This window comes from Sarcophilus harrisii, chromosome 6 (genome assembly GCF_902635505.1).
Source record: "Sarcophilus harrisii chromosome 6, mSarHar1.11, whole genome shotgun sequence".
In the NCBI taxonomy this organism is placed as follows: Eukaryota; Metazoa; Chordata; class Mammalia; order Dasyuromorphia; family Dasyuridae; genus Sarcophilus; species Sarcophilus harrisii.
In genome coordinates this window covers 220798112-220807303 of record NC_045431.1, presented here as the reverse complement: position 1 = coordinate 220807303, position 9192 = coordinate 220798112, and positions in this window count along the sequence as shown.

Below are 9192 nucleotides of genomic sequence, written 5' to 3'. Positions count from 1 at the left end.
AGAGATAGAGATCATTATGGCATGTAAAATCACAATTTTGATTATGTTAAATTTAAAATGTTTTGCACAAAACCAATTCTGTCGAGATTAAAAGGAAAGCTGCAAACTAAGAAAAAAAAAACTACAGAAAATTTCTCTGATAAAAGCATTATTCTTCATATATAGAAAAAACTGAATCAAATTTACAAGAATATAAGTCATTCTCCAACTGATAAATGGTCGAAGGATATGAACAGGCAGTTTTTTTTTTCTTTTGGTTTGTTTGTTTTGTTTTGTTTTTTTTACTGAGACAATTGGGGTTAAGTAACTTGCCCAGGGTCACACAGAACAGAAGAAATAGAAGCCATCTCTAGACATATGTGGGGAAATGCTCTAAATTGCTATTGATTAGAAGAATGCAAATTAAAACAATTTTGAGTTACTCATTCACATCTATCAGATTGGCTAATATGACAAAAAAGAAAAATCACAAATTTTAGAGGGGATATGGAAAAATAATACATTGTTGATGGAGTTGTGGGCTGATCTAAGCATTCTGGACACTAATTTGGAACTGTGCCCCAAAAGCTATCAAGTTGTGCATATTTTTTTATTTAGCAATACCACTACTAGGTCTATACCTCAAAGCAATTTAAGAAAAAAGAAAAAATATATATGGACATAATATATGGACAAAAATATTTATAGCAGCTCTTTTTGTGATGGCAAAGAAATGCAAATTGAGGGGTTGTCCATCAATTGGGGAATGACTGAACATCTTGTGATTGTGATAGAACATTATTGTGTAGTAAGAAATAACAAGCCTGATGTTCTCAGAAAAAGCTTGGAAGACTTCTAAGAATTGATGCAAAACCAAGAGAACACTGTACACATAGTAACAGCAATGTTGTACAATAGTAAACTGAATGACAGCTATTCTTAGCAATACAATGATGCAAGACAATTCCAAAGGATTTATAATTTAAAAAGTGCTATTCAACAGCAGGAAAAAAAAAAAAAAGATTTTATGGAGTCTGGATCAAAGCATATTTTTTCCTATTTTCTTTGTGGGGAGCTGTTTTTTTTAGCATGTTTAAAATGGAAATATGTTTTACATGGTATAACATGTATAATCTATATCAAATTGCTTACAATCTATATCAAATTGCTTGTCTTCTCAAGAAAGGAAAGAAATAGGAGAAGAAAGGAAGGAGAGAATTTACAACTCATTTTTTAAATGAATGTCAATTTTTTTTACCTGTAGTTGAAAAAATATTTAATGAAATAAATAAAAATATATGGAGGGGGAGAGGACTGAGCTGGAGTGGTGGAGGGTCAACGTGAAAAATTTGGAGATAGAAATCACAAAATTTGGCAAGAGTTTGGATATTTGGCATGAGGAAGAATAGAACACTCTTCCTCTGTTCCCTCTCCCAGGTTTATTTCTCTTAGAATATTTTTTCCTCAAATGAGCACTAAGATTTCTTCTAACTCCAAAATTCTATGATTCTGTGTCATATTTGACACAAATGTTTCCCAAAATGTCTTTAGAGACATCTAACTAAAGCAAGGGACAGTTTCTGACATGTTGGGTAAACTACATCTGGTGAGTCTGTACAATGACATAGATAAGGGTTTCTTGGGATGATCAGGTTGTGATTGGGTTACAATCTGTAACACTGAAGGGAATGTCCATAACCACAGATCCATTTGAGTATATGACAGCATGTTTAATAAATGCTTATGAGACTTGAAAATAAGCCCTTTTGTTTCTTTGAGCACTAGAAAACTAAACCTATAGCCTTGAAATAGTTCAATTCTGAATTCTTCACTCCAACATTTCTGTACCTCTAATACATTTTCCATTTCTTAACTGGCACTTAATTATATACATATCAGGTATAATTCCACTATTTTGAAATAATGGCTTTTTTAAACTTATAATTAGTCAAATAATATAAAATGCTGCTAATATCAACTAATGGTCTGATCACACAACAGTACCCATTATCACTTTTCTACCTACTTTTTAATTTTTAATAGTATTTTATTTTTCCGAATCCATGCAAAGATAGTTTTCAACATTTACCTTTGAAAAACTTTGTGTTCCGTTTTTTTCTCCCTCTCTCCCTCCCTTCTCTCCTCCCCAAGACAGCAAGCAATCTGATATAGGTTAAACACGTGCAATTCTTCTAAATATATTTCCACATTTGTTATGTTGTACAAGAAAAATCAGATCAAAAGGGAAAAAATAGATTTCTACCTACTTTAAAAGCATTTTAGCATTCAATATCTATTCTCTCTAACTTCTCAAATTTCAGTAATCACAGATTTTTCTTTTTTAAAACCTTTCTTTTTTCCCCCAAAAGTAAATGTCTTTCCATGTATCATGTTGACCTGGCAATAATACTTTTTCTACGTCTCAGACAAGCTTGATACATTTTTACGGTTCAGCAGAATGTGTGTGAGTTGGTTTTGCGAAGCTTTATTTCTTTTGCGCTGAGTAGTTTTGCAAGAATCATCATTTAACTCTTAATCTGAATCTGACTCAGAGAAGACAGGCTCCAGGCCCTAATCGCTCCTGGCTGATAATTTAAAAATTATTAATTACCATTTAAAAAGTCATTATGCAAAAAGCCACAATAGGCACAATTTTATATTCATTGGAAGAGGTCCTACAACTATATTGACTAGGTCTATCACAAGTTCATACTTGCTGTGTATCAGGCACTGTACAAAGTGCCGATACAAAATACCAAAATCCAGATAGCTCCTGCCCTCATGAAGCTTACATTCTTATTGAGAAAAGACAACAAATACAGGGAGTAAGGATCAGAGAAAGGTGTTTTGTCATCCAATTTCAACTTGTTGCCCAGCAATCTTTTTTTTTCCCCTCCCTGAGCTGTTCAATCACACTTCCAATACTGGCTGTTCCAAACCACTTTTCTTCTCAAATGCCTAGTAATCCCACTTCCTTCTTCCCTTTTGGCAGAGGACTTTGTCTTCTATGTCCCTGAAAAAAAAATGAGCCTTCCAGGTTCATGACTTTCCTCTTCTTCCAATTCCTCACTTCGGATTACCTCTGTGAATCACAGAATTTGAGAGTGGAAGAGTCTTTATCTACTTTTTAGTTTAGTCTATAGCAAAAAAAAAAAAAAAAAAAAAAAAAAAAGGAGGGGGGGAATGACTCCTACTATATAACATACTCCATGAAGGATTATATCAATTTAAAGACCTCCAAGAAGGAGGAATCTACCATCACTTGAAATAGGTCATTCCATAAAAACCTAGAAAGTCCTCCATGAACTAAGTGAAATATATTGTATACAAAGTAATAGCAATGTTTTGGGATGACAAAATAATGACTTTGTTATTATCAGTAGTACAATCATCCACTGAATATTCTGAAATACTTTTTTTTTCTTTTTCTTTTGTTTATTGTGCATTATCTCAGTGACTTGAACATGTGCATGGAAAAACTGTCCAAATATTTAAGAATCAATTTGCCCAGATATTAACTCAGTCCTTTGATATTCAAGGAGATTAACAGTTGAGCTTGCTCCAGATTATTAACAGAGCAGTCCAGTTCTATTAACCAGAAACATTTCCAGGAAAAGATTTAGTTCAGGCATTTTAGAATTAGGAAAATCATTTAGACAGAAAGGTTTTCAAAAATATTCCCATAGCATTTTCTAAAAAGCAACTAGCCAGCACAGGAGATAGAGATCTGGGCCTTGAATTGGGAAGACCTGAGTTCAAAATCTCAAACATTTATCAGATTTGTGATCCTAGTCAAATCGCTTTACCTTTTTTTTTTTTTTTTTTTTTAATAGTAACTTTTTATTGACAGAATCCATGCCAGGGTAATTTTTTACAACATTATCCCTTGCACTCACTTCTGTTCTGATTTTCCCTCCACCCTCCACCCCTCCCTAGATGGCAAGCAGTCCTATATATGTTGAATATGTCCTAGTATATTCTAGATACAATGTATGTGTGCAGATCCAAACAGTTTTCTTGTTGCACAGGGAGAATTGGATTCAAAAGGTAGAAATAACCCGGGAAGAAAAACAAAAATGCAAACAGTTTACATTCATTTCCCAGTGTTTTTTCCTTTGGGTGTAGCTGTTTCTGTCCATCATCGATCAATTGAAACTGAATTAGGTCTCTTTGTCAAAGAAATCCACTTCCATCAGATTACATCTTCATACAATATCGTTGTTGATGTATATAATGATCTCTTGGTTCTGCTCATTTCACTTAGCATCAGTTCATGTAATTCTCTCCAAGCTTCTCTGTATTCATCTTGCTGGTCGTTTCTTACAGAACAATAATATTCCATAACATTCATATACCACAATTTAACCATTCTCAATTGATGGGCATCCATTCAGTTTCCAGCTTCTAGCCACTACAAACAGGAGCTGCCACAAACATTTTGGCACATACTGGTCCCTTTCCCTTCTTTAGTATCTCCTTGGGGTATAAGCCCAGTAGAAACACTGCTGGATCAAAGGGTATGCACAGTTTGATAGCTTTTTGGGCATGATTCCAGATTGCTCTCCCGAATGGTTGGATTCGTTCACAGCTCCACCAACAATGTATCAGTGTCCCAGTTTTCCCACATCCCCTCCAACACTCATCATTATTTTTTCCTGTCATCTTAGCCAATCTGACAGGTGCGTAGTGGTATCTCAGAGTTGTCTTAATTGGCATTTCTCTGATTAATAATGATTTGGAACACTCTTTCATATGAGTGGTAATGATTTCAATTTCTTAAATACTTTTGATGAAAAATCCTACCCATACCAGAGAAGGAACTGATTGTGTCTGAATACAGATCAAAGCATTCTCTATTTCTCTCTATCTCTCTCTTTATTTTTAATTTAATTTTTCTTGAGGGTTCTTATTTTCATTAGGGTGGGAGATCTATATTTTCTTTCACAATTTGACTTTTGTGGAAATATTTTGCATAACTTCACATGTGGTTTCTCAATTGTGGGTGGAGACAAGGGAGAGAACCTAGAACTCAAAAATCTTAAAAACAAATGTAAGAAAGATTGTTTTGAATGTAATTGGGGAAAATATTAAATAAATAAATGAATGAATGAATAAGAAGAAAAAAACAGGTCATTACATGTTTGGACAATTCTAAATGGTAGAAGGCTTTTCCTTACAATAAACATAAATTTGGCTCTATGCTATTTCTACCTCTGGCTCCTAAGTCAACTGTCTGGGGTTTAAAAGAAGATTTATTCCTTCTCTTTATGACAGTCTTTCAAATATATGAAGACAACTTTCATGTTCCCCCAACTCTTTTTCTAAGTTAAACATCTCCAGTTCCTTCAATCAATCTTCATGTATTATAGCCTCAAGGACCTTCATCCTGAGTGCCCTGTCTGGAGACTTTTTCTTAAACTGTGTTGTCTACAGTTAACACATCCAGATGAGGTCTGATGAAGGGACAGTCCCAAGAGATTATCATCACTTGTAGGTAGCCACAGTCACCTGGGAGCTATCCCTTTTTTAAATGTAGACCAAGATTGCTTTAATTCTTTTGACTGTATAGAACACTTGAACTTCTAGTCCACTAAATCTCCCAGACTTTTTTAGAAAAATAAAACAAAACAAAACAAAAAACCCTACTTTTTTTTTTTTTTTTTTTGAGAATCTACATAGCCTCTACTAAGGCAGACTTTGTTTTATTTTTTTTTTTATTTAATAGCCTTTTATTTATAGGATATATGCATGGGTAACTTTACAGCATTAACAATTGCCAAACCTCTTGTTCCAATTTTCACCTCTTACCCACCCTCCCCTAGATGGCAGGATGACCAGTAGATGTTAAATATATTAAAATATAAATTAGATACACAATAAGTATACATGACTAAAACATTATTTTGCTGTCATAAAAGAATCAGACTCTGAAATATTGTACACTTAGCTTGTGAAGGAAATCAAAATGGAGTGTGCATAAATATAGGGATTGGGAATTCAATGTAATGGTTTTAGTCATCTCCCAGAGTTCTTTTCTGGGTATAGCTGGTTCAGTTCATTACTGCTCCATTGGAAATGATTTGGTTGATCTCATTGCTGAGGATGGCCTGGTCCATCAGAACTGGTCATCATATAGTATTGTTGTTGAAGTATATAATGATCTCCTGGTCCTGCTCATTTCACTCAGCATCAGTTCGTGTAAGTCTCTCCAGACCTTTCTGAAATTATCCTGTAGGTCATTTCTACAGAACAGTAATATTCCATAATATTCATATACCACAATTTATTCAGCCTATTCTCCAACTGATGGACATCCATTCAGTTTCCAGTTTTAGCCACTACAAAAGGGCTGCCACAAACATTCGTGCACATACAGGTCCCTTTCCTTCTTTTATAATCTCTTTGGGATATAATCCAGTAGTAACACTGCTGGATCAAAGGGTATGCACAGTTTGGATAACTTTTGAGCATAGTTCCAAACTACTCTCCAAAATGGTTGGATTCGTTCACAACTCCACAACAATGAATCAATGTCCCAGTTTTCCCACATCCCTCCAACAATCATCATGTATTTTTTCCTGTCATCTTAGCCAATCTGACAGGTGTGTAGTGGTATCTTAGAGTTGTTTTAATTTGCATTTCTCTGATTAATAATGACTTGGAGCATCTTTTCATATGACTAGAAATAGTTTCAATTTCTTCATCTGAGAATTGTCTGTTCATATCCTTTGACCATTTTTCAATTGGAGAATGGCTTGATTTTTTATAAATTAGAGTTGGTTCTCTATATATTTTGGAAATGAGGCCTTTATCAGAACCTTTGACTGTAAAAATATTTTCCCAGTTTATTGCTTCCTTCTAATCTTGTCTGCATTAGTTTTGTTTGTACAAAACTTTTCAGTTTGTATAATCGAAATTTTCATTTTGTGATCAGTAATGATCTCTAGTTCTGCTTTGGTCATAAAGACCTTCCCTTCCACAGGGTCTGAGAGGTAAACTATCCTGTGTTCCTCTAATTTATTAATAATTTCATTCTTTATGCCCTAGGTCATGAACCCATTTTGACCTTATCTTGGTCGTTGACGGGCGTTAAGTATGGATCAATGCCTAGTTTCTGCCATATTAGTTTTCAATTTTCCCAGCAATTTTTATCCAACAGTAAGTTCTTATCCCAAAATCTGGGGTCTTTGGCTTTGTCAAAGACTAGGTTGCTATATTTATTGACTGTTTTATCCCTTGAACCTAATCTATTCCACTGATCAACTAATCTATTCCTTAGCCAATACCAAATAGTTTTGGTAACTGCTGCTCTATAATATAATTTTAGATCTGGTACAGCTAAGCCACCATCATTTGATTTTTTTTTCATTAATTCCCTTGAAATTCTTGACCTTTTGTTTTTCCATATGAACTTTGTTGTTATTTTTTCTAGGTCATTAAAATAGTTTTTTGGGACTTTGATTGGTATAGCGCTAAATAAATAGATTAGTTTAGGTAATATTGTCATCTTTATTATATTTGCTCGCCCTATCCAAGAGCATTTAATATTTTTCCAATTGGTTAAATCAGACTTAATTTGTGTGAAAAGTGGTCTGTAATTTTGCTCATAAAGTTTCTGATTTTCCCTTGACAGATAGGTTCCTAAATATTTTATATTATCAGTAGTTACTTTAAATGGAATTTCTCTTTGTAACTCTGACTGTTGGATTTTGTTAGTGATATATAAGAATGCTGATGACTTATGTGGGTTTATTTTATAACCAGCAACTTTGCTAAAGTTGTGGATTATTTCTAATAACTTTTTAGCAGAATCTCTGGGGTTCTCTAAGTATACCATCATGTCATCGGCAAAGAGTGATAATTTGAAAACCCTACTTTTTAAACAAGCTTCTCCCATCTTATATTTGTAAAGTTCACTGTGTCCAAATGCAAAGCTCTACATTTATCTCTATTGAATTTTTTCTTAATAGATTCAGCCCAGCGATCCCTGACTCAAACACCCATTATGTTAAATCTCCCTTGCAACTTTGTGTCATCTGCAAATTGAATGAGCATATGCTGTGTAACTTAATATAAGTCACTGATAAAAAAAAATGTTTAAAAAAAAATAGAGAGCCAAGTCATATATCATTGAAGTACTCCATGGGATCCCTCTTACTATATCTACATTGAAACCATTAACAGCTCTAGCCGTCCAAGTAGTCCTAAATCCTTCTGATTTTATTATCAACTTAAGCTATAGCATTCCATCTTCTCCACAAAAATATGTGTCATCTTTTATCAAAAGCTTTGCCAGAATCTGGGTATACTATATCCACAGCAGTCTTCTCATCTGCTAGTTTAGAAATCCTGTCAAAGAAAGGGGATAGGGGTGGGAAATAAGGCTAATCTGACATGACCTATTCCTTTGGAAACCTTTCAAAGTTTGTAATCATTGCTTCTCTTTTCAGATGTCTGGCAACTTCTCTTTAATGATCCATTTTAAAATTTTCTTATGAATGGAAGTCAAGCTCATTCACCTACTATTTATAGATTGTTCTTCTTCCCCTGCCCTGCCCTGCCCTCTTTTTTTTTTTTTTTTTTTTTTTTTTTTTTGAAAGTTGGATAACATTTTCCGGTCTCCAATCTTGTGAGACACTTTTCTTCTTGCAAATATCACACTGACCATGACTCAGAACCTGACACTAGTTCATTTGAGCCAAGAAACTGGAATTCCTCAATAGCAGCTAGATGTTCTTCATGAACTCTTTATCTTAGGTATCAACTCTCTGTTAGTTCATTCTTTCATTTTCATGCCGAAGACCATTTTTGTTTGGGGGAGTTTGCAGGGAAGGTGGGACTTTGAAACAAAATAAAGGTTGAACAACCCTACCTGTCTTCTCTCTTTTGGCAATTATGATGATCCCATCTACTTCCCATCCCCAAGCAAAAATCCTTTCCTTTCTTTGATCCTTCTTTTTCTATTAATATAGCTTTTTAAAAATCCATAAACTTTTTTTGTCCTCAGTTTCCCTTGAAAACCTCAGCTTTTTCTAAATTTTAACATTTTGGTCACCATCTTTATAAGAACATTCCATGTTTTTTCATTTATCTTCTGTTAACCTGAACTAAGTCTTCATTTTTTGTATGTATCTTTTTAAAAATCTAAGTTGGTTAATGAATTCCATATGTATTCACAATGATCTTTTAAGACAGATCCTATTTTTCCTCCTC